This window comes from Ranitomeya variabilis, chromosome 4 (genome assembly GCF_051348905.1).
Source record: "Ranitomeya variabilis isolate aRanVar5 chromosome 4, aRanVar5.hap1, whole genome shotgun sequence".
Taxonomy (NCBI): Eukaryota; Metazoa; Chordata; class Amphibia; order Anura; family Dendrobatidae; genus Ranitomeya; species Ranitomeya variabilis.
The window spans coordinates 744,651,209-744,667,086 of NC_135235.1; the positions used below are offsets into that span (position 1 = coordinate 744,651,209).

Sequence of the window (15,878 nt, forward strand, 5' to 3'; positions counted from 1 at the left end):
GACTTGGCCCTATCCTGGATCTCATCATACCTAACAGACCGGACATTCAGCGTCTCCCACTCACACACCACCTCCTCACCTCACCCCCTCTCTGTCGGAGTCCCACAAGGTTCAGTCCTTGGGCCCCTGCTCTTCTCCATTTACACCTTTGGCCTGGGACAGCTCATAGAATCTCATGGCTTTCAGTATCACCTCTATGCTGATGACACACAGATCTACATCTCTGGACCAGATATCACCTCCATACTAACCAGAATCCCTCAATGTCTGTCCACTATTTCATCCTTCTCCGCTAAATTTCTGAAACTTAACATGGACAAAACAGAATTCATCATCTTTCCCCCATCTCACGTGACCCCCCCAACGAACCTATCCATTACAGTAAATGGCTGCCCACTCTCCCCAGTCCCACAAGCTCGCTGCCTCGGGGTTATCCTTGACGCTGATCTCTCCTTCAAACCACATATCCAAGCCCTTTCCACTTCCTGCCGACTTCAACTCAAAAATATTGCACGAATCCGTTCATTCCTCAACCAAGAATCTGCAAAAACCCTAGTCCATGCCCTCATCATCTCTCGCCTTGACTACTGCAACCTCCTGCTCTGTGGCCTCCCCTCAAACACTCTCGCACCCCTCCAATCTATTCTAAACTCTGCTGCCCGACTAATCCACCTGTCCCCCCGCTATTCTCCGGCCTCTCCCCTCTGTCAATCCCTTCACTGGCTCCCCATTACCCAGAGACTCCAGTACAAAACCCTAACCATGACATACAAAGCCATCCACAACCTGTCTCCTCCATACATCTGTGACCTCGTCTCACGATACTTACCTGCACGCAACCTCCGATCCTCACAAGATCTCCTTCTCTACTCCCCTCTTATCTCCTCTTCCCACAATCGCATACAAGATTTCTCTCGCGTATCAACCCTACTCTGGAACCCTCTACCACAACACATCAGACTCTCGCCCACCATCGAAACCTTCAAAAAGAATCTGAAGACCCACCTCTTCCGACAAGCCTACAACCTGCAGTAACCACTGATCGACCAAACCGCTGCATGACCAGCTCTACCCTCACCTACTGTATTCTCACCCATCCCTTGTAGATTGTGAGCCTTCGCGGGCAGGGTCCTCTCTCCTACTGTACCAGTTATGACTTGTATTGTTCAAGATTATTGTACTTGTTTTTATTATGTATACCCCTCCTCACTTGTAAAGCGCCATGGAATAAATGGCGCTATAACAATAAATAATAATAATAATATAATCATAGAATGTTAGAGTGGGAAGAAGCCTCCAGTGTCATCATGTCCAACCCCCTGCTCAATGCAGGAGTCACTAAGCCATCTCAGACAGATGTCTGTCCAGCCTCTGATTGAAAACTTCCATTGAAGGAGAACTCACCACCTCTCATGACAACCTGTTCCACTCATTGATCATCTGTAAATGTTTGAGATTATTTAACTGTTACTGTACAAAAACAATTAAACATGTACGTTCAAATTGTAGCTTATAATCAATCATTCCATTAAGTGAAGATAAAGATTTATTTGCATCCTTTTTCCCGCTTGAAAAATGAAGTATTAGCTTCCCTAAGCCAAATATTTGGTGGCATCCTTCACAGTAATAACTGCAAACCAACAGTTTGCGATAACTTGCGATCACTTTTATTACATCACTGTGTAGGAATTTTGGTCACTTTACTTTGCAGAATTAATTTCATTTGGGTACTTTAGAAGGTTTTCAAGTATAAACTATCCATTGAAATTTTTGCCACAACATCTCACTGAGATTCAAGTACGGACTTTGGCTCCGACACTCTATCACCTTAATTTTTTACTTTTGAGCCATTCAGAGATAGACTTGCTTGTGTGATCTTCCGATATAAATCACAATTCATGTTTCCGTCAGTCTTCACGACTTAAGTCGGGTCTTACAGAAGCATGACACCATCACCTTAATACATTTGACTGTTGACATGATGTTCTTAAAGTGGAAGGCAGTGTTTGATGTAACGGGAGCTTCTTTAAAAAAAATAATAATCTTTGAGTCTTCAGATCACAGAATATTATGTCACAAGTCTTGTAGGTTAATTAGATGTCATTTTTTAAGTATTAAGGGACAAACCTTTTATATTCTTCTTGGTCAGTCACTGATTGCAACTCTCCCATGGATCCCATTTTTGTCCAGCGTATTTTTTGTTGTGGAATTGTGTATTTTGACTTTAACTGAGGCAAGTGTGAGGCCTGCGGTTCTTTAGATGTTCATCTGGATTCTTTTGTGACCTGGATAAATTGTCGATGTAATTTTGGTGAAATTTTGGTAGGCCAGTCACTCCAAGGAGGATTCATCAAGGTTCTAATTTTTTTCCATATGTGGAAAATAAATCTTATTGTAATTCATTAGAATTCCCTGAGCCTTAGCAATGGCTTGTAACTCTCTATAGACTGGTAGAATTAAATGGCTTTGGCATCTGTATTTGAATCTCTTTAGAATATGGCATCATATCCGGTAGTTTGAGACCTTCCAGTCTGTTTCACATTGTCAGATAGCTTCCTCATGTTTAGATTCAATAGGTCTGTTCTTGGTCCCCTCTTCGAACTGCCACCATGTACAGTATATCACAAAAGTGAAAATTGCCCCAGCCAAAGTCCTGGGCACTACAACATACTGGGCACTACAAAGTACTGGGCACTACAACGTACTGGGCACTACAACGTACTGGGCACTACAAAGTACTGAGCACTACAACGTACTGGGCACTAAAACAGCAGATTTGCAATTTTCACTCAGCAACATCCATTGCTGCTTGTTTCTGGCATATACCCTTGGAGTCAAAAACATCACTACACCTGTAGACAAATTCCCAGAGTTGTGAGATTTCCAAAATGAGATCACTTGAGGGGGGAATTCTGATTTTCTGGCACTTGAGGGTTCTGGATATGGAGTCCACAAATTATTCTACGATAACTTGTTTTCCAAGAGTCAAATAGCTCTCCGTCCCTCCTGAGTCTCACCATGTGGCTAAGCAGTACTGTACAGCCACATATGGGGTATTGCCACATTCAGCAGAAATTGTGGGACAAATTTTGTTGCTGTTTTTACCCATTTTCCCTTGTAAAATCTGAGGCTAAAACAAAATTTTTGTGGTAAATATGTAATTATTTTTTCTTCACTGCCCATTGGTATAAAATTCTGTGACCCACCTATGGCTTCAATATGATCACTGCACCCCTAGATGAATTCATTGAGAGGTGTAGTTGGGAAACTACGATCACTTATGGGGGGTTCTGCTGTTCAGGCACAGCAGCTGCTCTCCCAGTGGGTCAAGGCACCCTCAAACTATGACAAAACCTGCACAATAACATGGCGTGCCTTTTCTTCTGAGCTGTGCTTCAAAAGTAGTTCCCGATTGCATATAGGGTATTGGCGCAATCAGAAGACATTGCACAACAAACTGAGAGGTCCATTTTTTTCTATTAGCCCTTGTAAAAATGAAAAACTTGGGGCTAAAACAACATTTTAGTGGTAAAAATGTAATTATTTTTTTCTTCACTGCCCAATGGTATAAAATTCTGTGACAAACCCATGGTGTCAATATGATCACTGCACTCCTAGATGAATTAATTGAAAGGTGTAGTTTGTAAAATGGGGTCAGTTATGGAGGTTCTGCTGTTCTGGCACCTCAGGAGCTCTCCCAATATGACATGCACCATCAAACCAGTTCAGCAAAATATGAGCTCCAATACGGCGCTCCTTCACTTCTGAGCTTTGCACTGTGCCTCCAAAGTAGTTTTCAACCACATATGGGGTATCTGCATACTTAGGAGAAATTGAGTTACAAATTGTAATGTTCATTTTCATCTATTATCCCTTTTGAAAATTTAAAATTTTGGGGCCAAAGCAACATTTTACTGAAACCAAATGGTTATTTTCCATTTACTCAGCCCAATGAGGTTTAAAAATTCTCACTACTCACCTAGATGAATTTGTCAAGAGTTGTAGTGTTCAAAATGGTGTCCCTTGTGGGGGGATTCTACCGTTTAGGCAGATCAAGGGCTCAACATGACATCATCTACAGTATAGGTTGTAGCCCAGTTTGCGTTCCAAAGGTCAAATGGTGTTCCTTTTCTTCCGATCCCTGCCGTGCACCATTCAGTTGTTTCTTACCACATATGGGGTAGTTTCGTACTCCAGAGAAATTGCACAACAAATTGTATGGTTCATTTTCTCATGTTACCCTTGTGAAAAGGCAAAATTTGGGGCTAAAGGGACAATTTTGTGGTAAAAAAAAAGTAACATTTTCATTTTTTTCCCTTCCAAATTGCTTTAATTCCTGCGAAGCACTTGAAGCGTTAATAAACTTCTTGAATGCAGTTTTGAGCACTTTGAAGGATGCAGTTTTTAAAATGGTGTCACTTTTTGGGTCACATAGGCCCCATCAAAGCTACTTCAAATGGGATGTGGTCCCTAAAAAAATGGTTTTGTAAATTTTGTTGGAAAAATGAGAAGTAATTAATGATTAAGTTTTAACCATTCTACCTTCCTGTTAAAAAAAAGAAAATTATGCTTCAAAAGTTATGTAAAGTAGACCTGTGGTAAATGTTATTTGTTAACTATTTGATGTGACAAAATTATCTTGTTTAAGGGCATAAAAAATAAAAGTTTGAAAATTGCAAAATGTTTAAAATTTTTGCCAAAATTAAAAATATTTTCAGAAATAAACACAAAAAAAGTACCTAAATTTACCGGTAACATAAGGTCCAATGTGTCATGAATAATCAGTCTCAGAATTACTCGGGTACGTTGATGCGTTCCAGGACTATTACCACATAAAGTGACGCTGGTCAGAATTGTAAAATTTGGCCTGGTCAGGAAGGTGAAAACAGGTTGGGGGTTAAAGGGGCTGAAACGTTGAAAAAGTGCTCAGTAAGGCTAGTTTCACATTTGCGGTCGGGAGGGCTGCGGATGGCAGTGTACTTCCTCCCTGAAGCTCCGCCTACTTCTGTATGCATCCTGTGTTTCCCTGCGTATCTATCTTTAACATTGGGTACGCAGTGGCCAGAAAAAGCACAAAAAATAATTCTTATAAAATTCAATTGCGAATTTTATTAGTATACAAATAAAACAAAAAATGAATATAAAACAAATGCCTCCAATGTGAGGGATGCTAATGGCTAGCGACACCAATAAACACACATTGCTAGTAATTGTGTACTTCAAATTGCAGGGGGAAAAAATCTCAACACTGGGTGTGGAAGAATGAAGCCGTATATGATTCAGCTTGCCTAATAAAGCCTGAATGGAATACCTCAAGGAGTATGCTGTAATATATAAAGTGCTTGTGCTTCAGTAGGACAGGAATGGCATCCAGCGTCCTATACTGCATATATGGATGTACCAAAAGCAAGATGCCTTGCAATGGGACTCCACTTTGAAAATGGATACCAGCCACCAGAAGAATCCTGAATGAGGCTATACATATTAGAGTTAAATTCCACTACCCTAAAATTGAAATGCAGGCTAAAAGCCAATGATTGAACTTATAATGTGTGCAGAGTCTGTGCTGTGTCCCTCCACCCTGATGTGCGTTTCTTCCACACCAGATTTTAAAAACCTACGTGAAGCCAATGAGCTAATGTATGGAAGATCACGTGTGCAGTCGAGTTGCCATGGAGTATGACGCATTGAATCATATACTGTTTCATTATTCCACACCCAGTGATATTTTTTTCTGCAATTCGCAGTATACAATTACTAGCAATGTTTGTTTAGCGTCCTTCACATTGGAGGCATTTGTTTTGTATTCATTTTTCAATTTTGTTTGTGTAATTCTATTTGTATATTAATAAAAATCGCAATGGAATTTTATAAGATAATTCTTTTTTGTGCTTTTTCTGGCCACTTTTCTATGAGTTAGAGAAAATAGTGACACAGACAGGACTCCCGCCAGCATAGTCTGTAGTTACAGTCCATGCCCTTCTAGACAATGGATTCTACGATCATTGCATGTGTATCTAGCTCCAGCCGACAACAGTCCTTAGGATAGTTCCTCAAATCCAGATGACAGATCCCATGGCCGTAGCACGTGTATCCAGCCAGGCCGAGAATTGATCTCCAATCTGTATAGACCATCCATACATCGGCACCAAACATCAGCAACAGATCCTCGACGTCACTGCACGAACCAACTGACTTACTAAATGTCACGGCCGCTCCTTCTGCGGCCGTGCCTGCTGCCGGGACCACCGCCTGCTCTCTCCGCTCATACTTACCTGCTGCGGCGCGCTGCCTCTATTGCTCCTGCTGCCGGGTCTGCTGCCATCCCCGCTCATACTTACCCGCGGCGGCGCGCTTCTCCTGCAGGCGCGCGTCCTCACCTTCAGTCTTCTCCGCTCCCTGGTTCTTGTCGGGTGCGTGTGCGCACCGCCCACTCCAGCACTCCTCTACGCACGCGCACTTCCTCTTTCTGATTTACTGGCGCTCTGTATCTCCTCTTTGTGATCCTGGAGGACCATGACCCGGGCCGGAAGTCCTTCTGCACGCCATGTATTTAAGGTGATTCCTTCCTCTGCTCCTTGCCTGTCTGTCATTTGTTCTTCTGTGACTCAGGTCCACTTTTGTCTTTGCGCTGCCTGTTCTTATTCTCTGCTCTGTTCAGTCAGTTCAGCTTCTCTGCCTTTCCCAGGCTTCCTTGCCTCCTCGTCCAGTCCAGTCTTCCCAGTGTCCTCTCCGTACCCTGTCAGTCTGGTTTCTCTGTCCTTTTCTGCTTCCTTGTGTCTTTCCCTTCCCAGTGCTCCGGAACACAGCTCATACCTAACCGTACTCCATCTTACCCCGTTCTGTCTGTCCTACACCCAGCTTCTCTATTCAGCTATTCAGTACCTCCTACTACCTGTCTCTGGGTTCCAGCTTCTGCGGCAATAGTCTCCCTTGGGCCTGTGTTGTGGATTCTGTTTGTGGGCTCCCTCTGGTGGTTACTGCTGGTACTGGGTGACTTTGGTGGGTTGCGGCCTTTGGTTTCCACCTGTCCATCAGAGGCTGGGTGTTTCCTATTTTACCTGGCCTTTCTGTCATTTCCTTGCCGGCTATCAATGTATTCAGATGTGCTCTGTTTTGTTCCTGCCTACCTGCTCCCAGATCTTTCAGGATAAGCTAAGTGCTGATTTTCAGTTGTTTGGTTTTTTGTCCAGCTTGCTTATTATGTCTCTATGCTAGCTGGTAGCTCTAGTGCAGAGGTCCCCAACCTTTTTTGCACCAGGGACCGGCTTTAAGCAAGACCAGTTTTCCATGGCCCGGTGGGGGTGGGGCAGGGGCGGGGCTTTGGTCATATGGGGGTGGGGTTATGGAGGGATGGAGCTTAGTGCATACTTATCATATAATTATGACATTTATAATGAGAATGTGATTCAACTTACCATAGGTTCAGAATGAGTGGGAGCACCATGCTTGTTTCCCTGGTGCTTTGCACCATTATTGCCCCATAGCTGTGCCATATAGTGCTCTGCACCATTATTGCCCCATAGCTGTGCCATACAGTGCTCTGCACCGTTTATTATTGCCCCATAGCTGTGCCATACAGTGCTCTGTACCGTTCATAATTGCCCCATAGCTGTGCCATATAGTGCTCTGCACCGTTCATAATTGCCCCATAGCTGTGCCATATAGTGCTCTGCACCGTTCATAATTGCCCCATAGCTGTGCCATACAGTGCTCTGCACCATTATTGCCCCATAGCTGTGCCATATAGTGCTCTGCACCATTATTGCCCCATAGCTGTGCCATATAGTGCTCTGCACCATTGCCCCATAGCTGTGCCATACAGTGCTCTGCACCATTATTGCCCCATAGCTGTGCCATACAGTGCTCTGCACCATTGCCCCATAGCTGTGCCATATAGTGCTCTGCACCATTATTGCCCCATAGCTGTGCCATATAGTGCTCTGCACCATTATTGCCCCATAGCTGTGCCATACAGTGCTCTGCACCATTGCCCCATAGCTGTGCCATATAGTGCTCTGCACCATTATTGCCCCATAGCTGTGCCATACAGTGCTCTGCACCATTATTGCCCCATAGCTGTGCCATACAGTGCTCTGCACCATTACTGCCCCATAGCTGTGCCATACAGTGCTCTGCACCATTATTGCCCCATAGCTGTGCCATATAGTGCTCTGCACCATTATTGCCCCATAGCTGTGCCATACAGTGCTCTGCACCATTGCCCCATAGCTGTGCCATATAGTGCTCTGCACCATTATTGCCCCATAGCTGTGCCATATAGTGCTCTGCACCGTCCATTATTGCCCCATAGCTGTGCTGCTGCTGCAATAAAAATAATAAAACACATACTCACCTGTCTTGCTTGCAGCTCCTCGGCGCCATCTTCCCGGCATCTCTCTGCACTGACTGATCAGGCAGAGGGCGGCGCGCACACTATATGCGTCATCGCGCCCTCTGCCTGCAGTCAGTGCGGAGAGACGCCGGGAAGATGGAGACAGCGCCCGGCGTGTGGAACGAGGACACGTAAATATGCGATACTTACCTGCTCCCGGCGTGCCGCTCCTTCCCCCGGACAGCTGGTCTTCGGTGCCGCAGCCTCTTCCTCTGTCAGCGGTCACCGGCACCGCTGATTAGAGAAATGAATTATGCGGCTCCGCCCCTATGGGAGGTGGAGCCGCCTATTCATTTCTCTAATGAGCGGTCCCACGTGACCGCTGAACAGGGGCGCCGCGGACCGGCTGAAAAACCCCAACGGCCCGGTCCTGGTCCGCGGACCGGCGGTTGGGGACCTCTGCTCTAGTGGACTGAGGTTCTCCCCATGTGCCATGAGTTGGCACATGGGTTCTTGTAATCTCAGGATGGTTTTTTGATTAGGGTTTTTTGCTGACCGCTCAGACCCCTTTTGTATCGTTCTGCTTTCTAGTTTACAGCGGGCCTCTATTTGCTAAACCTATATATATCATCTCTATGTGTGTGCCTTCCTCTCATTTCACCGTCAATACATGTGGGGGGCAACTATACCTTTTGGGGTTCGTTCCTCTGGAGGCAAGTGAGGTCTTTATTTTCTCTGCAGTACTAGTTAGCTCTTAGGCTGGTGCGTGGCGTCTAGAACCAACGTAGGCACGCTCCCTGGCTATCTCTAGTTGCGTTTGTCAGGCGTAGGGCAGCGGTCAGCCCAGGTTCCATCACCCTAGAGCTCGTCCGTTATATATTTGTACCTTGCTTGTCCTGTGCTATCCCTAGCCATTGGGATTCATGACAGTATAGCCGGCCCACAAAGTGTTAATTGTTTGGGCTGAAGCAGGAGAATAAGAAGTGTTTAAGGGAATTTTTTTTTTTTTTTTTTTCCCTTCAGAGTTTTGCTGCCTAGCCCTTAATTGCTGTCTAGCTGCTTCTTACCTCCTCTTAACCCTTGAATGGCTCTGATCTTAGCTGTTTAACATGGATGTCCAGAGTTTGGCTTCCAGCCTGAGTAATCTCGCGGCAAAAGTTCAAAACATACAGGATTTTGTTGTTCACACTCCCATGTCTGAACCTAGAATTCCTATTCCAGAGTTCTTCTCTGGAGATAGATCTACCTTCCTGAATTTCAGGAACAATTGTAAATTGTTTCTTTCTTTAAAATCTCGCTCCTCTGGAGACCCTGCTCAACAGGTCAGGATTGTAATATCTTTCCTGCGGGGCGACCCTCAGAATTGGGCATTTGCATTGGCACCAGGGGATCCTGCATTGCTCAGTGTGGATGCGTTTTTTCTGGCATTGGGATTGCTCTATGAGGAACCTAACCTGGAGATTCAGGCTGAAAAGGCTTTATTAGCCCTCTCTCAGGGGCATGATGAAGCGGAAATATATTGTCAAAAATTTCGGAAATGGTCGGTGCTTACTCAGTGGAATGAGTGCGCCCTGGCTGCAAACTTCAGAAATGGTCTTTCTGAGGCCATTAAGGATATTATGGTGGGGTTCCCTACTCCTACAGATCTGAATGAGTCTATGGCTATGGCCATACAGATTGATCGGCGTTTGCGGGAGCGCAAACCCGTGCACCAGTTGGCGGTGTCTTCTGAACAGGCACCTGAGACTATGCAATGTGATAGAATTCAGTCCAGAAGTGAACGGCAAAATTATAGGCGGAAAAATGGATTGTGTTTTTATTGTGGTGATTCAGCTCATGTTATATCAGCATGCTCTAAACGCACAAAAAAGCTTGATAAATCTTTTGCCATTGGTACTCTGCAGCCTAAGTTCATTTTGTCTGTGACTCTGATTTTTTCACTGTCTTCCATTTCCGTTGATGCCTATGTGGATTCGGGCGCTGCCCTGAGTCTTATGGATTGGTCATTTGCTAAACGCTGCGGTTTTAGTCTGGAGCCTCTGGAAGTTCCTATTCCTCTGAAGGGAATTGACTCTACACCATTGGCTATGAATAAACCGCAGTATTGGACACAAGTGACCATGCGCATGACTCCCGTTCATCAGGAGGTGATTCGCTTCCTTGTACTGTATAATTTACATGATGTACTAGTGCTTGGTCTGCCATGGTTACAAACTCATAATCCAGTCCTGGATTGGAAAACAATGTCTGTGTTAAGCTGGGGATGTCAGGGGGTTCATGATGATGCACCTCCGATTTCAATTGCTTCATCTACTCCTTCTGAGATCCCTGAGTTTTTGTCTGACTATAGGGATGTTTTTGAGGAGCCTAAGCTCAATTCGCTTCCTCCTCATAGAGATTGTGACTGTGCTATAGAATTGATTCCTGGCAGTAAGTTCCCTAAGGGTCGCTTATTTAATCTGTCACTGCCAGAGCATACTGCTATGCGGAATTATATTAAGGAGTCCTTGGAAAAGGGACATATTCGTCCATCTTCGTCCCCTCTGGGAGCAGGTTTTTTTTTCGTGGCAAAAAAAGATGGTTCCCTGAGGCCTTGTATAGATTATCGCCTTCTGAATAAGATTACAGTCAAATATCAGTATCCATTGCCATTATTGACTGACTTGTTTGCTCGCATTAAGGGGGCTAGGTGGTTCACTAAGATAGATCTTCGCGGTGCGTATAATCTGGTGCGGATAAAACAAGGTGATGAGTGGAAAACCGCATTTAATACGCCTGAGGGCCATTTTGAGTATTTGGTAATGCCTTTTGGACTCTCCAATGCTCCGTCAGTCTTTCAGTCCTTTATGCACAATATTTTCCGTGAATATCTGGATAAGTTTATGATTGTGTATTTGGATGATATTTTGGTGTTTTCTGATGACTGGGAGTCTCATGTTCTACAGGTCAGGAAGGTGTTTCAGGTTCTGCGGGCCAATTCTCTGTTTGTGAAGGGCTCAAAGTGTCTCTTCGGAGTCCAGAAGATTTCTTTTTTGGGCTACATTTTTTCTCCTTCTACTATTGAGATGGATCCCTTCAAGGTTCAGGCAATTTGTGACTGGACACAACCTACATCTGTTAAGAGCCTACAGAAGTTCTTGGGGTTTGCTAATTTTTATCGTCGGTTCATTGCAAATTTTTCCAGTATTGTTAAACCTTTGACTGATTTGACTAAAAAGGGTGCTGATGTTGCTAATTGGTCTCCTGCGGCTGTGGGGGCCTTTCAGGAACTTAAGCGCCGGTTTTCTTCTGCTCCTGTGTTGTGTCAACCAGATGTTTCACTTCCTTTTCAGGTTGAGGTTGATGCTTCCGAGATTGGAGCAGGGGCGGTTTTGTCACAGAGAAGTTCTGATGGCTCGGTGATGAAGCCATGTGCATTCTTCTCTAGAAAATTCTCGCCCGCCGAGATGTGGGTAATCGGGAGCTTTTGCCCATGAAGTGGGCATTTGAGGAGTGGCATCATTGGCTTGAGGGTGCAAAACATCGTGTGGTGGTCTTGACTGATCACAAGAATCTCATTTACCTTGAGTCTGCCAGGCGTTTGAATCCTAGACAGGCTCGTTGGTCGTTGTTTTTTTCTCGTTTCAATTTCGTGGTTTCATACCTGCCAGGTTCAAAGAATGTGAAGGCAGATGCTCTTTCCAGGAGTTTTGTGCCTGACTCTCCTGGAGATTCTGGGCCTACTGGTATCCTTAGGGATGGGGTAATATTGTCCGCCGTATCCCCAGACTTGCGACGTGCATTGCAGGAGTTTCAGGTGGATAAACCGGATCGTTGTCCACCAGAAAGACTGTTTGTTCCGGATGATTGGACCAGTAGAGTCATCTCCGAGGTCCATTCTTCTGTGTTGGCTGGTCATCCTGGAATATTTGGTACTAGAGACTTGGTGGCCAGGTCTTTTTGGTGGCCTTCCTTGTCTAGGGATGTGCGTACCTTTGTGCAGTCTTGTGAAGTGTGTGCTCGAGCTAAGCCTTGCTGTTCTCGGGCCAGTGGGTTGTTGTTATCCTTGCCCATCCCGAAGAGGCCTTGGACGCACATTTCCATGGATTTTATTTCTGATCTCCCGGTTTCACAGAAAATGTCCGTTATATGGGTTGTGTGTGACCGCTTTTCTAAGATGGTTCATTTGGTGCCCTTGCCTAAGTTGCCTTTCTCCTCTGAGTTGGTCCCTTTATTTTTTCAGAACGTGGTTCGTTTGCATGGGATTCCGGAGAATATCGTTTCTGACAGGGGATCCCAGTTTGTGTCTAGATTTTGGCGGACATTTTGTGCCAAGATGGGCATTGATTTGTCTTTCTCGTCTGCATTCCATCCTCAGACGAATGGCCAGACGGAGCGAACTAATCAGACCTTGGAAACTTATTTGAGGTGTTTTGTTTCTGCTGACCAAGATGACTGGGTTGCTTTTTTGCCACTGGCCGAATTTGCTCTTAATAATCGGGCTAGTTCTGCCACGTTGGTCTCTCTTTTTTTTTGTAATTCGGGGTTTCATCCTCGTTTTTCCTCTGGTCAGGTGGAGTCTTCGGATTGTCCTGGAGTGGACGTGGTGGTGGACAGGCTACATCAAATTTGGAATCAGGTGGTGGACAATTTGAAGTTATCTCAGGAGAAGACTCAGCAGTTTGCTAATCGCCGTCGCCGCGTGGGTCCCCGACTTCTTGTTGGGGATTTGGTGTGGTTGTCTTCTCGTTTTGTCCCTATGAAGGTCTCTTCTCCTAAGTTCAAGCCTCGGTTCATCGGTCCTTATAGGATCTCGGAGATTCTTAACCCTGTATCTTTTCGTTTGGATCTCCCAGCATCGTTTGCTATTCATAATGTGTTCCATCGGTCGTTGTTGCGGAGGTATGAGGTGCCCGTTGTTCCTTCGGTTGAGCCTCCTGCTCCGGTGCTGGTGGAGGGAGAATTGGAGTATGTTGTTGAGAATATCTTGGATTCTCGTGTTTCCAGACGCAAGCTCCAGTATTTGGTTAAGTGGAAGGGTTATGGTCAGGAGGATAATTCCTGGGTGGTCGCCTCCGATGTTCATGCGACTGATTTGGTCCGCGCCTTCCATAGAGCTCACCCTGATCGCCCTGGGGGTTCTCGTGAGGGTTCGGTGACCCCTCCTCAAGGGGGGGGTACTGTTGTGGATTCTGTTTGTGGGCTCCCTCTGGTGGTTACTGCTGGTACTGGGTTACTTTGATGGGTTGCGGCCTTTGGTTTCCACCTGTCCATCAGAGGCTGGGTGTTTCCTATTTTACCTGGCCTTTCTGTCATTTCCTTGCCGGCTATCAATGTATTCAGATGTGCTCTGTTTTGTTCCTGCCTACCTGCTCCCAGATCTTTCAGGATAAGCTAAGTGCTGATTTTCAGTTGTTTGTTTTTTTGTCCAGCTTGCTTATTATGTCTCTATGCTAGCTGGTAGCTCTAGTGGACTGAGGTTCTCCCCATGTGCCATGAGTTGGCACATGGGTTCTTGTAATCTCAGGATGGTTTTTTGATTAGGGTTTTTTGCTGACCGCTCAGACCCCTTTTGTATCGTTCTGCTTTCTAGTTTACAGCGGGCCTCTATTTGCTAAACCTATATATATCATCTCTATGTGTGTGCCTTCCTCTCATTTCACCGTCAATACATGTGGGGGGCAACTATACCTTTTGGGGTTCGTTCCTCTGGAGGCAAGTGAGGTCTTTATTTTCTCTGCAGTACTAGTTAGCTCTTAGGCTGGTGCGTGGCGTCTAGAACCAACGTAGGCACGCTCCCTGGCTATCTCTAGTTGCGTTTGTCAGGCGTAGGGCAGCGGTCAGCCCAGGTTCCATCACCCTAGAGCTCGTCCGTTATATATTTGTACCTTGCTTGTCCTGTGCTATCCCTAGCCATTGGGATTCATGACAGGCCTGCCCCTAACGCTCCCTGTATAGGGGTGGTCTACCTGGTCAGCTCACCCTTGGGAATTTCATTGTCATGGTTCTGCGGGTCCACTCCAGGAGTTCCGAAAGATCTTACACTAAATATGTGGCTTATAGTTCTCCCTCTCCTGGGATTTGCCCTCTGGATGAGCAGACGTGTTCACTCCCTTTACTGAAGAATATTCCAGAAGCCTAGTCTCCTGCCAGTCTTCAAGGTAGTGTATTAGGGATGCCCACAGCAGGGAGGACCAAAGAAACATTACGCCCTCACCAGATTTAGGACAGAAATGCTAATGTAGGCCTTATGTATACATGAAATCCACTCCGCATGTCTTCCTCTGCTTACTGTCACTGAGCGGGAACATTGATTCATGAGGCTGAACACTTTCCAGGAGAGATTTGTGCACCTTACACTGACGAGCAAGCAAATCTCTAATAAACAAAACAGTAAGATCAACGTACGTGTGCTTGTGCTGGAAATTATTATTTTTTATTGTACATGAGTTAGTGACTCTAGGTTAGCACCTGGTCACATTTAGTCCATGTTTGGATGTGACGTCAGTTTTTTGATATTTGTATTCATTAGCTTTCTGACCGAGCACTCCACCTTTTAAGCTTCAGGTGTTTTTAATCAAGACAGGACCCTACCCCTCCACAGAGATGTAGATTTTTAGTCTAAGAGAGGACTCACAGGTTCCCATACAGATGAAGTCTTTATTCTAAGTAAGCATGGCATTGATAGGTCCTGGTAAACGATAAATGCCTTATCATGGCTACCAGGTACACATGAATTGGCCAATTTATGCGCTAAACTTTCTCAATTTTTCATATTTCTAGTGCAGTAATGCAATTCAATTTTCATGTTTGTAAGTTGTTGCGTTTCAGTGTGCTGCCTTATTTATTTTATTGTACATGAGTTGGATTATATGTGAACAGGTGCTAACCTAGAGTCACCATGTTTGGATGTGACGGTCAGTTTTTTAATATTCGTGCTGGAAAAAGTCTGTGGCCAGCTCCTCACACCCTTCTTGGGAGATGTAACAAAATGCACTAATTTTTACTAATTCTGTTGTATAGCGGTTTACCTATTATAAATATGTGATTCCAGCTCACCCAGTAGCTCTATGCTCATCCACCTGGGGCTCAGACTCCGGCCTCGCCCTGGCCACACATCAAGGAAAATAGAAAAAAATTGGGAGTCCGGCTCATGAGTAAGACTGCCTAGTGCAGTCGAAATGCGTCGACTTGGTCATGTCGACCATGTAAATTTTTCTTTTGTATGCACTATATTTTCTTTTGAAAAAAAAAAGGAAATCCTGTCCTGTTGAGCCGGACTCCATTTTTTTTTTCTATTTTCCTTGATGAGCGGTTTACATACTTTGCTATGCTTTTTTGATGAGTTGACCGAAGCTAAAAAGTTACATTTTTAAGCAACTACACCTCGTGCTACACCTTATAAAATTTTGTCACCCTACTGCACATAAAGTGGAAGATTTGTTCTCACTCAGCCATAGATAAGATGAGGAATTTTCTGCCTGAGTTGTTCACTCTCCCTTGCTCTATTTTCCTAAGAAACAAATGAAGGATGCTATTTTCTAAGATAAATGGAAGATGCTCC

The 15,878-nt window shown here is 44.9% G+C and overlaps 1 protein-coding gene across 2 annotated transcripts in view; it reads right to left on the minus strand.

Annotated features, from left to right (window-relative positions):
• Nucleotides 1-15,878, minus strand: part of LOC143768048 (uncharacterized) — an 804,459-nt gene that overhangs the window by 723,610 nt on the left and 64,971 nt on the right. The gene's annotated exons all lie outside the window — the stretch shown is intronic.